The sequence below is a fragment of the Hylobates moloch genome, unplaced genomic scaffold (genome assembly GCF_009828535.3).
Source record: "Hylobates moloch isolate HMO894 unplaced genomic scaffold, HMol_V3 SCAFFOLD_13, whole genome shotgun sequence".
NCBI classification, from domain to species: domain Eukaryota; kingdom Metazoa; phylum Chordata; class Mammalia; order Primates; family Hylobatidae; genus Hylobates; species Hylobates moloch.
In genome coordinates, this window is record NW_026652288.1 from 63,601,712 (window position 1) to 63,626,911 (window position 25,200).

The window sequence follows — 25,200 nt, forward strand, 5'->3', positions numbered from 1 at the left end:
CTCCCTGTTAGCAAGAACATTCTGTATCAAGATGGGAAAAAAGTAGCATTCATTGTGTAGCACCTGTGATGGTGATTTATAAACAGATCCAGGCTGAATCATGTGGGTGCCTGCCCCAAGGAGGCTAACACTTTGCTGCCTCTTTTAACAAATGTTGTGTGAATAGTTTTAAATATTTATTTAGAGAGAAAACTAAGTCTTATGTGAGGAAGAAAATGAGAGCTACTGGTGATAGAATTTAAACCCCACTTCTAGCTTGCTCTTTGCTCTTTTGTTACTCTGCTCTTTGGCAAACTTGTGCCTTTCGCTGAAGAACACTAAAGCCCTACAAGTAAAAAATAAAAGTAAATTACATAAATAATAAAAAAAGTATGTTCCTGAGAAGGCAGTTAGTCACCTTTTATCACTTGAACATACTCATTGAGGTCTCACTGCCTACATCAAGGACATATGAAAAATCTTTTCAAACAGAATGCAATGGTCTTCCTAAGAGTAGATCAGGAAAATACATTTTTTTTTCCATTCTGCTGCATTTCCAGTGATATCCGAGCACCCCGATGGACTGGCATCTTAGGGTTTTCCATTAAAACAGACTGCTGATTTGCCTCTGAATTTAGAGTTAAACTTGGATCCTGGAAATACGAAGATGAATAACACATAGCCTCACACTCAGGGAACTCACAGATATTCCAAAATAGACTTTGAGACGTTTATGCCCCCACAGAAATGAAGCAATATACAAATTTACTTTTGTTGTATGTTTTGTGAACAACCTAAATTTTCTTGCCCTTTAAAAACTATTGTTCTTTAAGCTAATGCTTTATAATAATTATTGATAGATGTCATGCTAAATTCTATAAGGACAGTTTTATTATTTGACCCCATTTAATAATTTAATACTTAGCTCATCCATGTTCAGGCTCAATACATTTTTCCTTCTCTGAATTTCCATACAGTAGCCTTTGCTCCTTTTCTAGGCAAAAAGAAAGAATCATGTTTTCCTCTTTATAATATTATTATTCAGGTTTTGCATCAACTACTGTGATTTTTGATCATCCCCTTAACTCTCAATAGCAGCTTGTATCTGGAAGGTCACTTATGAGCCTCTGCAGATCCCAAAGAGAAGTTTTTCTATTTGGAAAACAGAGTTTTTCAACATGAGTAAAATGACATTAGTAGCAATCTTCCAGGAACTATTGTATCGCTCTGAAAGATGGCACTTGCAGAGTTCAGGTCCAGGAAAATTTTGCTAAATACTCAAAGGCAACTTTCCTAGAATGAATTCATTTATTTTAAAAAATGTGAAACAGAGATAATACCATCTCCAGCTTATTTGGCGAGAGAGAGAAAAAAACTTGTTTATAGTTATAAGGAGTTGGAACTAATTCTATTTCTTTGTTTCTAGTTTGCCATATCCTGTCTAATTGTTAGGGTACGTGTACCCTTCTAAATACACTGTTTGCTTTGAATAAGATCTGAGTGACAAAGAGTTTCAGTTCACAGCCTGCGGAATCTATTTGCATCTCTAAGGAAATAGTTGTTTACTACTGTGTTGTCATTTGTTCAGAGCACAACACAGAAGTGAATTCCCATCAATATTCATAGTCCTGGTAGCCTCCAAAGGCTCCCTGTGTGATTGTGCTCCATTTAGCTCTAAATCTGTATTCCCATATAGATTTAAACAAGAGAGCTAGGGAAATTTTGAAGTCTTTTGTTCTCAGTCACAGTAATATTTAAATAGTCCACTGGGTATGCAAGTATTGCCGATTCCTTTATTGCTTTGTTATAGTCTACCACAAAAAGATCCACCTTAGGGAAACATAACGCTTTTCTGTTTTGGTTTTTTGTTTTTTCATTTCTGATTGTGAAAAGTCATTACCTCTTCCTTTACTAGCTTAGTTATTATTCAATTTTGTTTTTTAAATGCATATAGTGGCAGGCATATATAATTATTTTCAAAGATGAGTTATAGCCTCCACTCCTACCCTCACCCCAGTGTTCTTACACTTATTCAACAGGTAAACCTGAACTTACCTTGATTCTTCTTATTAAACACCACAAAAGTTTTGGTATGCCTATAATTATTAAGTGAAAATATATAATGAGTTGTGTTGCTGCTAGCAGTGAATCTGTACAGCTAGCAGACTCCTCAGAGGCAAGAATTCGGCTGATGGGCAGAAGTAGGTTTAAGGCAGAGGGAGAGACCAAGGCAAGTTTTAGAGCAGGAATGAAAGTTTATTAAAAACTTTTAGACCAGGAATGAAAGGATGTAAAGTACACTTGGAAGAAAGCCAAGCAGGGGACTTGAGAGATCCAAGGGCCCTGTTCAGCTCTTAACTTGGGATTTTATACATTGGCATGGTGCCAGGGTTTGCAGGGGTTTTTTTTCTCCCTTGAAGCAGGCTGTCCACATGCGTAGTAGCCTGCCAGCACTTAGGAGGGGCCACATGCACAGTGTGTTTACTGAAGTTGTGCACATGCTTACTTGAAGCATTTCTTCCTTATCAGTCGAGCTTTCCTAGAGGTAGATCATATACCACTTAAACTCCACCATTTTGCCTGTTAGTGCGCATGCTTGAGGCCACTTGCCACTTGCCCAACTCCTGAGATCTTATTGGGACGCTACTGATCACCAGCTTCAGGTATTTTCTAGCTATTAGAGACTGCCTTTCCCTGGCTCTGGCTGCAACCAATTACGATTTTAAAGCGACAGTTTAACAACTGATTGACCATCACCTGATAGTTGCCTGACATTCCTTGTTGGGGAGCCCTTCTCCTCCCCTGCTCATGTTTGCATAACTACCTTCTCTAACATGGCAGCCGTAAGAACAGAGATAAAACACCTTTTAGGGTATATGTCAGGTCAATCAGAAGTAAGAATTCCTCTAAAAATTACATTCTATATATGTATGTTATTTTGAAGTACATATTCAGCAGACTGTAAACATGCATCCAACAGGTAAAAATTTGTTCTTCTCCTCTAATGAGAGGAATACTTATTAAAATTTTGCTTTCTTTCCCTTCATTGTGTAATTATTTTAAAATGTGTATATATACCCACAATAATTTTTATTTAAATAGTTATCAAAATTTCTAATCCCCCTAGATATTTATAAGCAACATTTTATTTGGAAAATGATGTAACAGACCATAGTTAAAACTAAAGAAAATGGACTTAAAATTTAATGGAATAATATAAAGAAGTAATGAGGCTAGATACTAACTGACGTTCTGGAATATACTTAGAGGGGATTTTTTTTAAAAGGGATTTGTGCTATTTGCCTAGAATGCTTTAGGACATTTAAGCCTAACAATATATTGAAAAAAACAAGTAAATAAGATAGACATAAATACAAAATTATCTAATATAATCTTTTCAATATATATTTAAGATTCTGGCTCCAGTTCAGATAAAAGTAAGCATATGTCACCCTGTTTCTCCTGTTGAGTACAACAAATGACTACAATAGATATATTGAGCAGCTATCTGAAGACTCTGAAACGTTAAATGGTAGCAGGTAGAATGAAATAAGGAAATGAGTACTCAAAGTAAGACCAATTTAAGGGGGAGTTTCTTGTTTTTTTGCCTCTGGTATCTCCCACAGTGGAATGAAACGCATCACAAAGTTCAGAATTCTAGGCTGAATGTAGGCAGAAAGCTGTAAGAGAAGACCTCAATTTCCAGTCTCAGTCAGGAAAAGGAGTCCTTGGGCTCAGTTCCTGGGGAAAGTATAAAAATTTGACTGTGTTGCTTTTTGTTTTTTCCATCCCAGACCAAGGAAAATCTGGGGCAGTACTGTCACAGAGGTGAAAACAGTAACAGTGGTAGCTGGGCAGACACTTAAAACTCTGAGGGAAAGCAATCCTTCCCTCTGACAAGAGGGACCGTGGTCCTAAGAATGTGATGGAATATCCCAATTCTTTCTTTCTCTATATACCCTGCTACTTGGCTTCAGTGGCAGACACGGTTGTGGAATGTTCACAGCAGAGAGGGAAAACTAAAGCCCTATCCTTCTAGACAGAAGAGCAGAATCAGGGCCTTTCAGAACCAAAAAGTGTCACAAAGACTGTAAAGAGGAGAGAATTCAAGAAAGTCATTCCATAAAGTTGTGTCTGAATTGTGGGTCTCCCCTACAAGCTACATAAGCATGAATAAGAGCCTAACCAAAGACTCTTGAGAACTGATAGGTAGGCCATCCCCAAGGTCTCAGACTGTGGCTTCTGAATGGCACACACATGGGAGACAGCCAAACTACACTGCAAACTGTGAAAATTGAACCCACTTAGAACTATCACTTACAGAAAGTGGTTTGGTACTTTTAGCTTAAATCTCCAAGTCTATGAACTTCTCTCTCTCTCTTTTCAATAATCTCCATAAGAATTAAATAAGACCCAGTCTCATAACACATATTAAGTATCCAAAATGAAACCCAAAACTAGTCAGCATAAGTAGAAGCAGGAATCAACAGATGCCAATCCTGTCATGATCCAGATGTTGGAATTAACTGATAAAAGTCTTTAAAGAAGCTATTATAGTCAAGCTTCAAGAAGTAAAGGTGAGGCCGGGTGTGGTAGCTCACGCCTGTAATCCCAGCACTTTGGGAGGCCGAGACAGGCGGATCACGGGGTCAGGAGACAGAGATCATCCTGGCTAACACGGTGAAACTCAGTCTCTACTAAAAATATAAAAAATTAGCCGGGCTTGGTGGCGGGCGCCCGTGGTCCCAGCTACTCGGGAGGCTGAGGCAGGAGAGTGGCGTGAACCCGGGAGGCAGAGCTCGCAGTGAGCCAAGATCGCGCCACTGCACTCCAGCCTGAGTGACAGAGCGAGACTCCATCTCAAAAAAGAAAAAAATAAAAGAAAAATAAAATAAAGTAAAAAGAAGTAAAGGTGAATTTTTAAAAAGTGATGAAAATACAGAATGTATTCGCCAGGAAATAAATGATGTTACAAAATAGGAATTTTAAAACAGAAAGGTACAAAAACTAAAACAAAAATTTCCTGGAAAGACCCAATAGCAGAGTAAAGAACACAGAGAGTCAGTGAATTGAAGAAGTTTAGTAGAAATTATCCACTCAGAATTATAAAAAGAAAAAAAAGATTGAAAAAATTAAACAGAAATTCATGGATCTGTCACACAACAACTGGTGTAATATTATTTGTTTAGTCGTAGTGCCAGAAGAAAGAAGAAAACAAAGTGTAGGGGAAGAAGTGAAGAAATTGTGGCTGAAAACGTAATCGAATTTGGTTAAGTACATAAACTTGCAGATTCAAGAAGCTCAGCTAACCTCAGCTAAAATAAACACAAATAAATCCATGCCCAGAAATATCACAATCAAATTTCTGAAAATTAACAACAAAGAAATCTTAAATGAAGCCAGAAGAAATGACATATTATTTATAGGAGACAATGATTTAAATGACAGTGGACTTCTCATTAGAAACCATGGAGTCCAAGGGTACTGGGATGATATTTTTAAAGTAAAAGAACTATCAATATTCAGAGAAAATAATATTTAAGAATAAAGGTGAGATAAGCACATTCTCAGATACAGGAGGCCTAAGATAATTTGCTACCAGTATATCTGCTCTAAAAAAATGGTAAAGGAATATCTCGAGAGAGAAGAAAAAGGATACTAGAGGGAAAGTGATAACTTCAAGAATGAAAGAACCACAGAAATGGTAACTATCTGTGTAGACAGACTATTTTTCTTCTCCTAAGTTCTTTAAAATATATGATGGTTGAAAGCAAAAAATTATAACCTTACAGTATTAAAAGGTAAGTTTCTTGACATGATAAAGAGGCACATATGAAAAATCTACAGCTAACATCATATGCAATGTTGACAGACCTAAAGACTAAAGACCTAAAGACCCTTTAAAATCTAGAACAAGGCAAGGATGTCTGCTTTCAACACTGCTATCCTGCTGTTTTGGTTACTGTAGCCTTAAAATATAGTTTGACGTTAGATAATGTGATGCCTCTGTCTTTGTTCTTTTGCTAAGGATTGCTTTGGCTATTCAAGCACATTTTTGGTTTCATATGAATTTTAGAATAGTTGCTTTTTAATACTGTGAAAAAAAATATTGGCAGTTTGGTAGGAATAGTGTTGAATCTATAGATTGCTTTGGACAGCATGGCCATTTTCACAATTTGGATTCTTCCAATCCATGAACATGGAATGATTTTCAATTTGTTTGTGTGATTTATGGTGTATTTCAGTAGTGTTTTGTAGTTTTTCTTGCAGAGATCTTTCACCTTCTTAGTTATTTTTATATATATTATATATATTCCTAAGTATTTTATTTTTCTGGTGGCTATTGTAGATGGGGTGAGTTCTTGATTTGGCCCTCAGCTTGAACATTATTGGTGTATAGAAATGCTACTGATTTTTGACATTGGTTTTGTATCCTGAAACTTTACTGAAGTTGTCTATTAGTTCCAGGAACCTTTTGGTGGAGTCTTTAGGATTTTCTAGGTATAGAACAATATTGTCCATGAAGAGAGATAGTTTGACTTCTTCTTTTCCTATTTTGACACCATTTGTTTTTTCTCTTGCCTGATTTTTCTGGCTAGGACTCCCAAAATGTTCTAAAATTAGGTTGTGGTGATAGCTACACAGCTAAGTGAATAATCCCAAAACTTTACATTGGGGGCTGGGCTGGTGGTTCATGCCTATAATCCCAGTGCATTGAGAGGCCAAGGCAGGAGGATCATTTCAGACTGGGAGTTTGAGACTAGCCTGAGCAGCATAGCAAGACTCCATCTCCACAAAAAGTTTTTTAAAAAACAGCCTGCATGGTGGCACATACCTGTAGTCCTAGCTACTTGAGAGGCTGAGGCATGAGGATCACTTAGGCCCAGAAATTTGAGGCTGCAGTAACTTTGATCATACCACTACACTCTAGGCTGTGTGACAGAGTGAGGACCCTATCTCTAAAAAAAAAAAAGAACAGAAACAAAACAGATACATCCTTTCTTGCTGAACTGAAATGTTAACTTTTGTTATAGACTAAATTCATAAATACTCTAGTGGTGGAGTACGGGGAAATGCTACCTGAATATATGATGCCTTGGAAACAGAAAACAGCAGAAGCAGGAAGATCACTCTCACCTTCCCTATCTCCAGAAACAAAACAACAATGAAAACTTAAATTGTACACTGCAAATGGGTGAGTTTTATGTTAATTATATCTTAACAAAACTATTTAAAACAAAACTGTTAGTCTACTCTAAGAATAAACTAAATGAATTCTGTCTCTTGAAAGCTTTAAAACTATCAGCCTCTACATTATGCTCTTTACTTGGAATTTCTAATTCTAACAAAGCCTGCTTACTTTCAGAATAACCCCAAATTCTAAATTATACAAGTCAAAATTGATGGGTTGGTAGTAAAATATATCCCTGTTAATTTTAAAATCAACATAGAATCTTTAATACTGAAGTCACAAAGAGTGAACATGAAAATATTATTTAACAAAAAAAGTCTTAAGTGATGTTTCAAGTGGTCATATCGACGTTGTAACCAGACAACAAGTATTTTGCAGTGAAAGTGCTCATGTAAAAATTACTCGTGATGCAAACTTCCAGGGAGAGAAAAAATATAAAGAAACCTAGAATACAGAATAAAAGTCTAACATCATGGACCATTCTTGCCCATTACCATAGAGTAGGCACCCAATATATGCAGATGACTGGCTTTGGAGATAGATTTAAACTCACAAATGACACAGCCTTTCTTTGATTCAACAGGCTACATCAGCATGTATCATTCTTATAGAATGTTAGTGAATAAAAGAAATATCGACCATATAATGATAATGTTTATAGATTTTTTTTTAAAAAAGCTACTTACCCCATTAAAGATTATAGAACCTGCAAAATTCAAAGAGCTGGTTTAGAGTAGAATCAAGGGCTCCTGAATACTTGTCTATTTTCTTTCAACCAGTCTCGTTTGCCTAATTTGTTAAGTCCACTGGGTAAAAAACGAATGTAAGTAAACCTTAGTATAACTTTAGAATTGACCCTGTCAGCTATTTTTTCATTGTGTGCAGCTGCTTAAATGGATTGTCTTCAGCAAAAAGCAATGTAAGTAATTGCATAGCATAAAAGTAAGTGTTAAATTATAATTAAATTATTCTGCAAGCCTATCACACTAAGTTTATGGCCATTTCATCATACTGCAGCAGCACACAGAACAACAATTAGAGAGAAAGAAATGTTTTAAATTGAGATCTCAACTTTCTGAGGACTTGTCTCCTTGAAGGCATCTCCTAACATTATGTCATTACTTTTCATTTTAGTTTTTCAACTGTCAGCTTTTCTTTCATATATACATTTATTGCAAACCTTTTTCCTTGAGCAGATAGCCAAACACTGGAAGATTCCAAATTAAATGCTTCTTAGTTTGACTTAGCACAGAAAGGTCCTGATTTATTATTCAATATTTACCAAGTGCTTTTCCTTGTCTCAGAGTTTTGCAATCATTTATTAGCTTTTCCTAAGGACTATCCCGTGAAGGTCATTTTTTGCATGTTTATTTGACAGACCTTAATTGAGAAAATTATTTTGACTGAGGTTAGAGAATAAGGTTAGTTCAAAGTCCTCAATAAAAAGCCAAGGTCATGTTTAGCACACTTAGTTTCACTTTAGTTCATCCATCTGATCTTTAACACAGAAGCACAAACTATTCATTTTGAAAATTCCTTGTTCTCCCAGCTGTTCCGAGAGCAGCAATTTTCCACAGGGGTCATCACTGCTCACACGGTGTCTTTTACTTAATCTGTATAAATCTCTACAAGATACAAATACTCTTTAAGTACAAGTCTTAGCAAAATTGTGACAGTCATATCAATTACCTAGAAAGTATTCATGTGGGTGTACACACATGTATACAAAGGGGAATAATTTATTCAAAATGTATTCTTTCAACAATAATTTTGGGAAGTCTACTATGTGTCTGGTACAATACTAGGTTCTGAGGATACTAATGCAAATAAGACACAGTTCTTGCCTTTTTTTTTTTTTTTTTTTTTGAGACAGAGTCTCGCTCTGTCGCCCAGGCTGGAGTGCAGTGGCGTGATCTCGGCTCACTGCAACCTCCGCCTCCCAGGTTCATGCCATTCTTCTGCCTCAGCCTCCCGAGTAGCTGGGACTACAGGCGCCCGCCACCACGCCCGGCTAATTTTTTGTATTTTTTAGTAGAGATGGGGTTTCACTGTGTTAGCCAGGATGGTCTCAATCTCCTGACCTCGTGATCCGCCCGCCTCGGCCTCCCAAAGTGCTGGGATTACAGGCGTGAGCCACTGTGCCCAGCCAGTTCTTGCCTTTAAGAAACTAAAAACCTACAGTAGAAACAAAAGAAAAAACAGCAAGCAGAAAATTTTATGTATATGTATGTATGATACACACACACACACACACACACACACACACACACACACACACATATATACACACACCCCATACACAACGACGAGAAATCTTAGTGACATTAAAATGTCCAGGGTGTTTATGGGACTTCCAATAAAATAATGGCCCAGAAATTGGTGATATCTTTGAGAAGAAAAGGACATATTGGTAACAGCTTTAGATTGGCATATTTTGTGGGTAAAACGTGTGAGATGGGAGCAGCTGACAGTCCATTTCTCCACATAGATCTCTTCTCTTCTTACTGGGCACTGAGACTCCGAAAAGGATACAGAATACAAAAAAATAAATTGGCATGCACTAATGAATGTCCACCTGAATGTTAACATAACTAAGAAGATTCTGTCTCATCTTCCATTGTCATCATTGACTGCAGGATAATCAGTGACTATATCCTTCATAATCCCAAATATTATGAAGACAATGATACGAATAAGTACTAGCAATATAGTATGTATAAACTGCTTAGCACAATGCCAAGCACAGAGTAACTGCTTAATAAATGTTAGCTATTTTTAGTTGTTATTTCTATCTCAACTAATTGTGTAAGTAGCTCTTTTCAAATGCACTGGCGCTGCCATCTTGATAGAATGAGTAAAGGGGAAATAAAGGAGAAAAACCATGATAACAATATTGGCATTTATGTTTTAATCGGAAAAATAATAAGATAGAATCAATTATATTTTGCCCTGTTTTGTGCTATTCATTGTACTAGACGTATATATTATTTACTTCTTACAACAATGAGGAAGGTAGGTAGACAACTTCATTTTACAGCTAAGAAAAGTAAGGGTCAAAGAAATTTAAATAATATCACAAGTCGATATAGCTAGTAAAAGGGACAACAAAATTGGATAATTTCTCCAAACTCCAATTTGTTTCTACAAAATCTCTTTTCAAATTCAGAAAATAGTAAAACCATGGTTTAATTCATGCTATATGCCAGACTTTATGTATAAGGTGTACGGAGGGAACAGTGACTCTTCAGATGTGGTCCATGGACTTCTGTGGCTAAAAACACAGAGGGAGATGGAAAAAATGGAAGCAATTGTAAAGCAAAAAAACCAAGGTACTGTGGGAGCACATAATAGGAGCTTTAAGCCCTTGGAAAGAGTGATATCAAAGCTGAGACATGAAACATGCGTATAAATTAGCATTGATAACGTGCAAGGAGCTGAGTGATATAGGTATAGAGAGTAGTCTGCGTGATGCTCCGAGACAAAACAGGGAAGCATGAGTTTGAGAGTAAGACTCTCCACCACAGGATGGGATTGTGATGTGGAAAGAGGTCCAGATCATGCAGAGACATTGAGAGTCTCTCGGAATGACCTGAGGATCATACAAAGCAATGGCTTCATTCCAACTTAGGATATAGAGCCTAGGACACATGTTAAGTAAGAGAGTAATCAGAATTATATTTTAGAAGTAATATTTTTAGTAAAAGAATAAATTAGAAGAAAATTGGCAGTCACATTTTGTTTTCATTAAACTGGCTTTTTAAAAAGCTATTAGGCTCATATAAATAATTAGTAGGTGAACATACCTACAAGTGAGAAGCAGGCCGATGTGAAAACTGCTATGACTTATGTCATCTTTGAAGCTAAACAGGCTTGGCCTGACAAGATGTTCTGGTGAAGCTAACTGTGGAAGGCCATCTGTTTAGTGATCATTGAGGAGGTTTTAAAGAATAAAATGCATTTAGCACTCAGCTGGAATTCCATGACAGGTTGCTTGCCATGGTTTCTACTTGTAAAGAGAGATTTACAACAGGGAAGGCAGTTCAGGTAGTTGAAACACAGCAATTTACTGAAACATCCTAAAGCTGGTTCTGTTCCAAAACAAGAGAAAATGCCATTTTTTGTAATTCCAGACTTTTATTTCTGTTTCCAACTCCTAACCTAACACCTCACCTTTGGCAGATGATTTTGTTTCCTAATTCACAGAGATATAAGAGCAATTCTACCATACGAATCTCTTTAACTTCCCTCTATCATACATAAATATTCTATCCCCCTTTCCAGCTATTTATTATGTTTATTATATTTGAAGTAGAAGATAATCCTACCCATTGGCCAGGTCTAATAATCATTTGCCTTTATTCTCCTTCCATCCCCTCACTTTTGGATTAGGACCTCACTAAACAATTTCCCCCTCTTTCTTCTATCTTCTGACCCTCCCCTTTTCTGCGATCTCTTTCCAAAGCCTATTAATATACTCAGGTCATATTCATAATAAAAAGAAAAAAAGTCTTCTTTCATAAAGATGGAAATGTTGGCTGGAGTTTTATTTTACAGTACTTATGATTGCACCAGGATTGAGAGAAGACAGGAAAGGCAATGAAGAGGAAGGGAGAAATTTGCTTCCGTGATCTCATATGTTTTTCCTACTACTCTCTCTTTTGCTTTCCTTCTTTTAAACATCTTAGCTATTGCCTCATGCCCCACCATTCCAATTCATTCCACTGAAACCTAGACTCAAACCTTTTCATAGTTACTTCTCTTGCAAAGATAAGGCGTAGCCTCCTTCTTGAAGCTGTCTATTTGCATCAAAGTAGATAAATTGGACTTTACTAAAATTAAAAACTTTTATGGATCAAAGGATACTATTAACAGAATAAAAAGACAACCCACAGAATAGAAGTAAATATTAGCAAATCATATATCTGATAAGAAATTAGTATCTTGACTATATAAAGAACTCTAACTCAACAACAAAACAAAATTTTAAAAATGAGCAAAGAACATGGGTAGACAGTTCTCTAAAGAAGATAAACAAATGGCCAATAACTACATGAAAATATGCTTAGCATCTCTAATCAGGGAAATAAAAATCAAAATTATAAGACACTACTTTACAAATATTAGAATAGCAACTACTTAAAAAATAGAAAATAACAAGTGTTGGTGAGTATGTGGAGAAATTAGAACCCTTGTGCACCTTGCTGGTGAAAATGTACAAAGTGCAGCAACTGTGGAGAACAGTATGACATTTGCTCAAAATATTAAACATATGATTTACCAATTTCACTTCTGGGTATATGTCGAAAAGGACTGAAAGCAGGGGCTTGAAGAGAGATTTGTACATGCAGTTTATAACAGCATTATTCACAATAGCCAAAAGGTGAAAGCAATCCAAGTGTCCATTGATGAATAAAAGGATAAATACAATGTGATATAAACATACAATAGAATATTTTCCAGATCAAAAAAAAGGAAATTGGGACACATGCTACAACATGGATGAATCTTGAAGACAATATGTTAAGTGAAAAAAGTCAGTCATGAAGAAAAAAAAAAAAAAAACAAAGATTGTTCAATTCTACTTATACAAGGTACTAGAGTAGTCAAATTAACAGAGACAGAAAGTAGAATGGTGGTGGCCAAGGGATGGGGAGAGGAAGAAACTGAGAATCAGGGTTGAATGCATACAGTGTTTCATTTTGGGAAGATGAAAAAGTTGTGGAGATGGATGGCAGTGATGGTTGCACAATAATGTGAATGTACTTAACAATATTGAACTGTACACTTAAAATTGGTCAATATAGTAAATTTTATGTTATGTATATCTTAGCACAACAAAAAATATTTTATTGTTTTCTTCCATTGTGCATGGTATCTTATTTTGTTTTATGGGCTTTTTTCTTTGTAAAGGTAAATACTGATATTCATAAGATCTTATTTTTTATTTTATATTATCATTTAAAAATTTTTTGTGGGTACATGGTAGGTGTATATATTTACAGGTACATGAGATATTTTGATACAGCCTTTCAATGTGAAATAAGCACATCATGGAAAATGGGGTATCCATCTCCTCAAGCATTTACCCATTGAGTTGTAAACAATCCAATTACATTCTTTAAGTTATTTTAAAATGTGCAATTAAGATATTATTGACAATAGTCACCCTGTTGTGCTATCAAATCGTAGATCTTCCTCATTCTTTCTAGTTATTTTTGGTAACTATTAGCCATCTGTACCTCCCCCACAACCCTCAATAACCTTCCCAGCCTCTGGTAGCCACCCTTCTACTCTCTATGTCCAAGAGTTCAATTGTTTTAATTTTTAGATTCCACACAGAAGTGTGACCATGCAATGTTTGTCTTTCTGTACCTGGCTTATTTCACTTAACACAATGATCTCCAGTTCCATCCATGTTGTTGCAAATGACTGGATCTCATTCTTTTTTATGGCTGAATAGTACTCCATTGTATATACCACATTTTCTTTATCCATTCCTCTGTTGATGGACACTTAGTTGCTTCCAAATCTTAGCTATTGTAAACAGTGCTGCAACAAACATAGGAGTGCAGATATCTCTTAGATACACTTATTTCCTTTCTTTTGGATATATACCCAGCAGTGGGATTGATGGATCGTATGGCAGCTCAATTTTTAGCTTTCTGAGGAAACTCCAAACTGTTCTCCATAGAGGGTGCACTAATTTAAATTCCCACCAGTAGTGCACAAGGGTTCCCTTTTCTCCACATACTCACCAGCATTTGTTATTGCCTGTCTTTGGATATAAGACATTTTAACTAGGGTAGGATGATATCTCATTGTAGTTTTTGATGATCAGTGATGTTGAGCACCTTTTCATATGCCTGTTTGAAATTCATATGTCTTCTTTTGAGAAATGTGTTTAGATCTTTTGCCCATTTTTAAATGAGATTAATAGATTGTTTCCTACAGAGTTGTTTGAGTTCCTTATATATGCTAGTTATTAATCCTTTGTCAGATGGGTAATCTGCAAATATTTTCTCCCATTTTGTGGGTTTTCTCTTCATGTTGATTTATCTTTTGCTGTGCAGAAGCTTTTTAACTTGATATGATCCCATTTATCCAGTTTTGCTTTGGTTGCCTGTGCTTGTGGGATATTACTCAAGAATTTTTTCCCCAGACCAATGTCCTGAAGATTTTCCTCAGTGTTTTCTTGTAGTAGTTTCATAATTTGAGATCTTAGACTCAAGTTTCTAATTCTTTTTTTAGGTTTTTTCTTTTTTCATTATACTTTAAGTTATGGGATACATGTGCAGAACGTGCAGGTTTGTTACATAGGTATACACACGCCATGGTGGTTTGCTGCACCCATCAACCCGTCATCTACTTTAGGTATTTCTCCTAATGCTATCCCTCCCCTAGCTCCCCACCGCTCAACAGGCCCTGGTGTGTGATGTTCCCCTCCCTGTGTCCATGTGTTCTCATTGTTCAACTCCCATTTATGAGTGAGAACATGAGGTGTTTGGTTTTCTGTTCTTGTGTTAGTTTGCTGAGAATGGATGAGTTCATGTCCTTTGCAGGGACATGGATGAAGCTGGAAACTATCATTCTCTAATTCATTTTGATTTGATTTTTGTATATGGTGAGCAAAAAGCATCTATTTTTATTCTTCTGCACATGGATTTTCAGTTTTGCCAACACCATTTATTGAACAGACTGTGTTTTTCCTACCACCATTTATTGCAGAGACTGTATATTCTTGGCACCTTTGTTGCAAATGAGTTCACTGTAGGTGTATGGACTTGTTTCTGGGTTCTCCATTCTGTTCCACTGGTCTATGTGTCTGTTTTTGTAACTATGATATTGGAAGAAAAGTTTCATTAGCTTACCAATGATTGTACATAAACACAATTTGTACCTTTTTCACAATCAGTGGGTGATATTCAAACTAGAGTCTAGCAAAATATTCAGAGTTCCTAGTACTATCTGTGGTGAAAAATAGTTCTAACAACATGTATTGTAAGACTAAAATTGTATTGTAAAGGCCATAAATGATATTGCAACTACTGTACTTATCTATTACTGAGTTTCTGTCAGCATATTAAGGAAGTGTTCATTGGAAATAACTAGAGTGGAAATAAGTTTTGTTTATTTGCCTGCATCAGAAGATAAGCAATATTACCCTAATTTTTCCGTGTAACTCTTTGACGACTGTTATTTTATACAAATAAAGAGACATCCCTGTCACCAAAGAAATGATAGCTTAATAATGGTAATAAAATACCTGGCTTCTTTATTTTTAAAAAATATGCCAAAATAATGACACTTTGTCTAGAAATGCATCCACAAGAACTAAACTTATAAAGACAGGCCTAGAAGGATGACCATCAAACTCAGCATACTCAGAAGGGATTTGATTGGTGTGGGCAAGCAAAATACTTCCACAAAAAAGTAATGATTTATTATTTCATAATTTATAGTAGATATATGTTTATTATTCTTTATCTTTTTGTCACAAATCTCTAATAATAAAAAACAGAATAAAATCCCATGTTTAAATTCTTTTCCTTTGCAATTGTGACCTCACTTCTTGCTTCTTGGGTCATTAAGGGAAATCTAAAGTCAATCTAAGTCTTTTTCTTTTAGGAAGATCTGCTCTATCCACAAGCTTTTGGAATATTCTTGATATAGTTGATGTTAATTATAATATGTCTATATGTAAATGTTTTATTTTAACTATAAGATGTCTACATGTAAATGTTTCCATATTTATCCTATTTGTCATACTAGGAATCTCTTCAATATGATTTATTTATTTTGCTCTAGTTCTGAAAAATTGTGCATGATTATGTATTCAACACTTTCCATCTTTTGTATCCTAATATTTAGATTTTGATGTTTCTAGTACTAAATTTTGTACACCTTAACTTTTAAAATTTCTCTCTTAATTCCTGCTAATTCTTTTCATGAGAGTTTTTTGACAAGATACTCTCATTTATTCATTTTCAGGTATAATTATTCATTTTTAATGTTTTAATTATTTTCTTTCTACATCCAAGTTTTCTACTTTGTGTTTCTTTAAAATGGCTTGCACTTCCCTCATTTTGTTATTATTCTGTAGTATTAGAGGATAGTGTTTTTATTTTTAATTCTTGATTTGATACTTTAATTAAGCCTGGTTCATCTAGTCTGACTTGCCCATTTTATTGACTCTCCTATTTCATGATTCTGCCTACAAAAGTCTGACACCATTTGCCAGCACATCTTCCCTGAGCATATCCAGTATCTTGCTGGTAATGTGTATAAGGTAGAGCATGTACTGCTCTTGGCCTGGTTAAAGGTGGGAGAGATATACCATGGGGCAGAGGCTGAGGAGCCATTGTCTGCCCCCGACCCAACAGATGGCACTGGTTTTCAGGGAACCCTCTGCTGTGACACAGCTCTCTCCCAGAGCCTGCCTTCATTGTCTGGTTATTTACAGCTGGGTGAGGGTGGTGGCAGGAGAGGAGGGGATGAGGGCTTGTTCAGAAGCTGGCCTTCCAGTCTGTGTGGTCTTAAGCCTCTCTGATGTCACCCTACTGACCCCAGTGGCCCTACACAGTCACAGCTGCTTTTCTATCAAAAATGAGGAGGAAGTGAGCATCTATGCAAGCCAGTGTGGCACCATGAGAAAGGAGCACAATTGAATGCTCTTCCCCTAAGTAGTTTCTATGCTGTGCATGCAAAACTTTTCAGTCCTGCCAGCTATTTCTCTCCATACAAGCACAAAACCACCTCTCTCTGCCCAGTGTTTTCTAACAGTCTTGATTTAGTTCTTCAGACCCAGGCTTTTTGTCATTTAATTCCTGTGTCTTTTCTGGGGTTGAACTGGGAGAAGGAATAAAGTAAGCAGCGGCAAAGTCTGATAGAGATTCAAACATTGCCAAGCAAGATTACTTGGACATGGCATTGTCTGCATTCAGTTTATTTTGCTAAAACTCACAAACAAGCAATGCAAATAATTCATGCAAGTAGAAAAGGGGACACAGCTCCACAACGCCTCTCTAGTCTCTCATGGAGGGTACTTGAAGTCTAGTCAGCGAAACAGTGAAGGGGAGTGCCAATTCACCAGAGCAGCCCACAGCAAGGGCTCACTGGCTTTCACCATTACCTCCAACAAGGTTCTACCTACATATAAAAGGTCCTTTGCTATACCTGTGCTGTCTTCCTGCTTCATAGGGCCAGTAGTAATCTGTAGCCTGTGATCTATTTCTGTAGTGGCAGTAACCCTAATTATTTATTTCATTTTTTATATTTCTATTTACCAACCACTCAAGGTCAGAAGTCCTATTCATTATTTCTGTATCTCTAATAGTTTGCATTCTGTAGCACTCAGTGGGCATTCATTTTTGTTATTGTTTTGTTGTTTATGAGCAAATGGAGGAGAGTGTCATGAGTTAACATGGTAAGTGTTAAATAGTTGAAATCTCAATTAAAAAATGAGATGTCTATCTGTGAAGCAGTCACTTCTGAGGTATCAGTCTTCACAGGAATTTTACTCTAGAGTTTGGAAGTAGGGGTGTTCTGCAAAGCCAAAAGGAGAATCCAGAAGTCGTAAGAAACTTAGAAGCATGGGGGAAATCAATAACAGAAAGTATAGACAAGTTGTCAGGGTTCTGTACAGAAATTTAAGGGAAAAGCAGAGTTGAGTTTGTTCAGGTCAATGAAGAGAATTGTAGGACCTCAGTAGATTGACTCTAGGAAACAAAAACAAAACATTAAAAAACAAAAAACTGCCAAAGCAACATCTGAAGTGACCCCTAACCTCTCTTTTTTCAGGGCTGAGCCTAGGTAACCACGGAGTGGGCAGATCTCTCACCTAAAAAAGGTGAGAGCAGAACCGAAAACATCAAAGTAATTATTGATAAGAAAGCGTGCTTTGATGTATTGCCCTCTTCCCAACCATTTCCACTGTGAGCCTCTAGCAGTTTGAGATGATGCAGCAATAATGTCTGGGGGAGAGGTTAGCACAATTTCTGCCCTAATTGCAAGGTAGATAAGAAAATATTTAATATTTTCCATGCAGTGTTAGAAAGTTTTCCAGTCTCTAAAATTCTATATCTACATTCAGATTTAATGAGGCTATTAACAAAAGTTGCTTCATGTTGGAGAGTTGTTTATAAAGCACATATAAAAGATAAACTAAATGACGGGTATATACAATCAAGTAAAGGGTCATTAACCTCATTTGAACAACCAATATACAGCAATTAATGGGGATTTCTCAGTTTAGAAATATTTTTAAAGAGCAGGACTAAATTACTAAGGGAAAAGTTAATTAGTTACTTCTGACTTGTGCTGGGCTGGATTGTTATGCAATCTTTTGAGGTCATCTTTAGAAACAAGATATTCATGTGTCCAAGGTGCTAAGCCCATCCGCTTGTTCTTGGGGTTCTAATTAACTTCCATGCTGGTTTGATTAACACTGGCATTTCCTTTTTCCTAGAAGAAAGCAGCTTCTGTGTAAAAGAGCATAACTGACTCACTTTTGGTTAGAAGGCTTGATAATTACAGAATTTTTTTATGTGATAACAATTTTTTTTGCATGGACTTTGTAATACATGACTTTTGTAACTTATATTGAGTTATTACATAAATGCACATTTTTAAAACTTTCTTTTCAAAAGGCCAAAGAGGAACTTTTACTATGTTTTTGTGAAAGAAGGCATGAGAAACAACATAAAATAAGTAATTTCATTTGTTCTCTGCTTATTATAATTGTAATATTAAAATAACCAGCATATTTTTTCGTGTCTACTTGAATAGCCTATGCAACATAGTCACAATGATTTCTCAATTCCTTAACTTATCTTCGGGGTCCTACCATCTCCATTCCAGCCACCTGTTCTAATAGTTCTTCCCTGGAAATTTCATCTAATCATGCTCTTCTGCCAGTACCACTAGATCAACCTCTCTACTTTATGACCACAGTGACCATCTTTCCTTACAGCGAGAATGGCATAATTAGTGTTTCTAGTGGTTCTTAGAGTGAGTTGGAGAGGAAAGAAGATCATTCAAAAGGCCATTTTAGTAATAGAAAATAAAATAAATAAATAAACCAAAGTCATAGTGATGAGAAGGTGAAAAATGGGAGTAAGAAATATTGTGTATGTAGAAGAGACAGAAATTGGTTGAAGAGCAAATGTGGAAATTAGAAGAAATGAGTGTTCTAGTTTTCTACTGCTGCATAACAAATTACCACAAATTTAGTGGCTTAAAACAGCACATATTTATTATCTCAAACTTTCTGTAACTCACAAGTTTGGGCATAGCTTCATTGGGTACTCTGCTCAAGGTTTCACAAAGCTGTAATCAAAATGGTAGTTGGGATGTATTCTCATCTGGAAGCTCAACTAGGGAAGTATTCACTTCCAAGCTTCCTCAGGTGTTGGTAGGATTTATTTATGTTTGGCTGTAAAATTCATGGCAGCTTACTTCTCCAAAGCCAGAAAGGGAGAGAGTATCTGCTATTTCCTGTGTCTTATTTTGGAAAAGGCTTAGAGCCTCTTTTAAAGGGCTCACATGATTAAGTCAGGCCAACCCAGGATAATCTCCCTTTTTATTAACTAAAAATCAACTGACTGAAGACCTTAGTTACATCCAAGCTTTCCCTTCACCTTTGCTATATTCTACTGGTTATAAGTGAGTTACAAGTTTCACTTGCATGAAAAAGGAGATTACAAAATGTTGTGCATTTCACGGGGTGGGAATCACAGGCATCATTTTAGAATTCTGCCTATACAGAAAGAAAAAAACCCACAGATCTAAATACTTATCCTGGCTGAATGAGGATATGGAGGTACTTGTGAAATGAGACAAAAAATTAACATAAACAGGCTTGGGAGAACAGATGTTAATACTTTCATTAAGATGACAAAAACATAAGAAGAGTTGCCCAGAGGAACTGAAAATAAGATGGAACGAAAGGTGGAGGTCCTAATTCAAAATACTGATTTACCCATAGAGGGTACATTTTAAGTTATCATATTAGGATCTCATTAAAGAACAGAATAAAGAACAGAAAGAAATTTGGGAGCAGGAGGCAGGGAATAGAAATCGGTAAAGAAAAGAGTAAAGTAATTAGAGATTCAAAGTAGATTAAATATCATGCTGTGTTTGAATAAAAATGACTAAAATATAGGAGAAAATTTAAGAAAGTGTGCAGATATATAGCATGCAGGCCAGTGGGTTTTAGACTTATGTGTGCTTTTCTTAGAAAAGCTTCTTAAAGAAGGTATACAGATTAGGAATACAGACATAAAACTTTTTGTTCATAGATGACATGATCTACGGATAAAATTCAAAACAACAAAAAAATGGAACTAGTAAGTGATTATAGCAAGGTTGCAGAATACAAGGTTAATATACAAAAGTAAATTACTTTCCTATAAATCAGCAATGCATAAGTGAAATTCAAAAATAAAAATACAACACCATTTTTATTAGCATGCTAAAAATGAAATACTTAGGTATAAATCTAACATAATATAAACAAAACATATATGAGAAAAACTACAAACTCTGATAAAATAAATCAAGGAAGAGCTAAATAAGTGGAGAGATATATTCCATGTTCACAGATAGGAAAACTCAGTATTGTCAATATATCAGTTTTTACCAACTTAATCTATAAATTCAGTGCAATCTTAATGAAATTCCAGTTGGTTATGGTTGAAGAATATCATACAAATATGAGTAAAATGGCCGTATTAGTCATTTACAGGCACATTTTCAATGTGTTATGTGTGATTTTTATAATTATTTTATTCTACTCTATTTGCTTTGATCATAGTAACTGAAATTTTACATCTATTGACTCTTAAAGTAAAAATTGTTTGCATTTTGTATGTACTTGTCTATTATTTTCAATTCTCAAGTAAAATTCATGATTATCATATTTTAATAAAATATCATTTGACAGTGGGTTGGGAAATAAAAACTGGTCCTTCACCTCACAGACAGTTTCAGAAGCACTGCTCCAGAATATAAATAAGGACTTATAGGAGAGGCTAAAAGATGGAGGGAATAGAGAAGTTTAGAGACAGGGAATCAGGTGAAATTGAAAAATGGGGTCAAGAAAGAATAAAGGGAAAGGGAACAGTTGGAAGGGAAGAAGGGTAAAGTCACAAAGTAGAACCTTAGTGTTCATTTTCCATCTCATCATTTCCAAGTAATTTCAAGATTCAAGATATTGCCATACGTAAGGGACAATATGGGAAGGTGATAAAGGAGGCCATTGATGTTGAAGTTGAAGCTAGTTTGGTAGATGATAGCAGTATGGACAATAAAGTGTCTAAGGAATAATCCCTGCAAATCATAAAAATAAAATAATAAATTAAATGAAGAATATAAGGAGAACTTGAAGCTAGCATATCATGTCAAAAATGGGGAAAGAAAAGCAACCACCAGATATCATCAACTTCAAGGGAGGAGGCATTGTTAGATGGTGGTTGTAGAATAATGGTGTGGAAGAAGCATCAAGGAATAAGGACGAGGCATCTCCTTACATGCACCTTGAGTTGCAGAAGCAGAAAAGAATTTACTTCCAGTGGAAGGTCATCTTATAGAAATGGAACCTCCAGGAGAAAGTTGTGCTTCCATTTCAGGGAATTGAAGCACCATTAGAAAAAAAGATTCAGGTAGAAGAAGTTTGTTCTAGAAGTAATGCTTCCACCTCACACAGGGAAGGGGGCAAGGAAAAGTCCGGTTTATAAAGTAGGCATGTTGGGGAAGGTTGGGCAAGTTGCATCAGCATAAATTTCATGGATACTCAAGGATAATTTCCTTAAGCAAATGGGTGAACTATATGGATAAAAATACTGGCGTTCAGGGGAGGTAAGAAATCATGGGAAGATTTACTGAAGGGAGAGGTGAGTAGCAAGAATTTTATTTTAGTGAATTTTATGCCAGTAGAAGTAACAATGATGGCCCTCTATCAAGATGTGACCAATGTAATTACAGGGGTCCTTGTCAGAGGGATGCAGGAGGAGTCAGAGTCTCAGAAAGAGACTCTGATGAAAACAGAAGTCAGAGTGATGTAGTTGCTTGTTTTGAAGATTCCTTAAAAACCACGGAATAGGCCGGGCGCGGTGGCTCACGCTTGTAATCCCAGCACTTTGGGAGGCCGAGGCGGGCGGATCACGAGGTCAGGAGATCGAGACCGAGACCACGGTGAAACCCCGTCTCTACTAAAAATACAAAAAATTAGCTGGGCGTAGTGGCGGGCGCCTGTAGTCCCAGCTACTCGGAGAGGCTGAGGCAGGAGAATGGCGTGAACCCGGGAGGCGGAGCTTGCAGTGAGCCGAGATCGCGCCACTGCACTCCAGCCTGGGTGACAGAGCGAGACTCCGTCTCAAAAAAAAAAAAAAAAACCACGGAATACAAATAAGTGGCCTCTAGAATATGGAAAAGGAAAGAAAAAGGATTCTCTTTTAAAGCCTCTAGAAGAAATGCAATCCCATCAACACTTTGTTTTAACCCAGTGAAACTCATTTCAGACTGATCATCTCCAGGGCTATAAGATAATGTGTATTGTTTTAAGACATTAAATTTGTAGTAATTTGTTACAGAAGCAATAGAAAACTAGTACATGCCATTACATTTTAATTTAAAATTTTAATTACAGTGATAAAACCACAACCTCCACTTATGCACACACACAAATCACATACACACACATGCACAAATATATACACAACACATACACACTCAATCACAGAAGACTGCAAAATCCTGCACTGCAACCAAGATGTCAGCCAGTGTAAAAATTATGCCATCTTGCCTACTTGTTTTTTCTGAATTTTCAAGTTTTACATAAAGTTGGCAAATTCAAACATTCATTTCTATATAATTAACTAAAAATTATAATCAATGAATGAATGCAAAACAAATACAATCCATCTCTTAATCCATCTTAAGGTTAAAGTGTAAGATACTTAAAATTATCATTTAAAAGAAAAACCCTCCAATAATTTCAATGTAACAACACAAAAATGTGTAAGGACATGACCTTAAAAAGAGATAGAAATCATTACTGAGAACTTTTAAACCTCTTAGAAGTTTATTGATTTTAAAAATTAGCAGGAACATTACTACTGAGAGATACACCCAAGAGACTTTGCACAAAACATCTGTTTTTACCAGCTTTGGTGTTCAGCAATAAAACCTTCCATTGTCCCAAGGCAAGGCCGTAGGAAATGCCCACCAACAGTTCCAACAGTCATTATGTATGTACTGTGTTCTCATCTCTGCCCTAAGGAAGTTAGACAGCAACCCAGTAATTTTTTTATTTACATATTTATTAAAGTCACACAGGTAAAACGTTTCCGAATGTGTTTTCAGAACACGTTTTATTTTAGTACTTTCAAATGTTTTGAGGATAATTGTTAGGGGAATGAAAAAAATATAGGAGCTCAGTCTGAGAATAAAAATCTGTTTTGGCATTTTAATGTCTAAAGACTCGGGAAGTGCCAAATGTTTGCTAATCAAGAAGCAGTAGAAATTCACAATCAGTCCCCAAAATATAAAACAATTCTATTCACTGTAAAAATATGTTTACTGCATTTACTTACCGGCTGTTTAGCACAAATGTTTTTTGTCCCAAAGTGGAAAAGCTGGCAATCCTTTAATTTCCAAAGTGCTCATAGAGTGCAGCTGTAGATATACAAGGCATTTGTTAATGGCATATCAAGGTATCATTTGCTTCCCCTTTTGTCAGATACCGCCTTTATTTGAAGTCAACAGAAGCCCTTTCTCTTTTCCCTCTGGCACCATTTGTGGTTATTGTGTTTTCAGAGAATGCACACAGCATCAAGATATGGACTGATTTTGTTTTGAACCCATTCAGATGCAATGCTGACATTTTATGGTAACTTTATATTTTTTGCTCTCTAATGTTCCATAGTCTTCAAAAATAGCCCAGAGAATTGCATGTGGGATTCATCGACATTAAAATATCTGCTACCCAGAGTAAAATTCCAACAATAACAAGTTTATAACAACTCAAAGAGCATACCTCGTACTTGAAGGAATTTCATCATCCTTTTTAAAGGCACTTTCTTTAATCGAACCATAGTCTCACCTCTCTTATTGGATTCCAAATTTCCTTTTTAAGTATGAATATTTAGGGGTCAGTGGATTAGCCCTTGCTGATGTAATCTCAGCCTCTCAGTGAATACATATTGACTGGAGAAAAAGATTATCTTACTTACATATATAGGAGCCATGATTCCAGGAATCAGTAAAATAATTCTATTGTCCATAAAACTGAATCAAGATTATAGCCGCTTTGACTCCTCCTGTGGAACCTTTGGAAAAGGTTTAGTGTGTTGAAAAGAGAGAGAAAAGGAAAATTAGTGAAAAGAGCAAATATTTTGTGCTGTCTCAACATTCAGTAAATTGCACCGTGTGCACAATTGCTTTAGAAGGAAGCAAATGACAAAGGTATTTAAAAGGTTAAACCTAGAAATGTACTTGTGGGTGGTATGACCTTGATCATTTAAATCAGGAACATCACCATGTTATCTGAGGTTCAGCCTGCCAGCACAGCAGGTGCTGGCTAAATAGTTGCTCAAGGTTTCTTCAAATGAGAGGACATCACTCAGAAACGCAACCTTTTTTAGCTTCTACCAATTTGACACCCTCTCACTTACATGTTGCTACCACCTCTTCTTAAGACTTCAAAGAAACCACTAAAATAACCACTATAGAAGTCTTAGGAATCATTACCTAGAGTATCAGATTCATCCAAAAGAGTTCACATATATGATTAGTAATATTCTTCTGAGTAAAACAAAAAGTTCAAAAGGATGTTTGATGAACAGGTATTTAGGGTACTTATTTTTAAGGCCACTTTAAACTTCAGAGTAACTCTCTAAGGGAAATAAAACTTCTATTAAAGCTTTAATTAAGTTTAAAAAGAGCTCTAACAGAAAAATGTAAAAGCCACACTGCTGCTGCTGACTCTAGGCATCGAGACCTATAAAAGAGTATTTAAGAAACAGAAGTGGGGC

At 36.1% G+C, this 25,200-nt stretch overlaps 1 long non-coding RNA gene across 2 annotated transcripts; it reads right to left on the minus strand.

Moving 5' to 3' along the window:
• Positions 1–879: 879 nt before the first annotated feature.
• LOC131381064 (uncharacterized) lies at positions 880–24,500 on the minus strand. Of its 2 annotated transcripts, none has more exons than XR_009209501.1 (3): positions 24,400–24,500; positions 23,761–23,842; positions 880–973 (listed from the first exon to the last, which is right to left on the minus strand). It is a non-coding gene; the product is annotated as an uncharacterized LOC131381064 (long non-coding RNA). The 2 variants fall into 2 exon arrangements; XR_009209500.1 differs by lacking the exon at positions 880–973 and adding an exon at positions 18,486–18,631.
• Between the last annotated feature and the right edge of the window lie 700 nt (positions 24,501–25,200).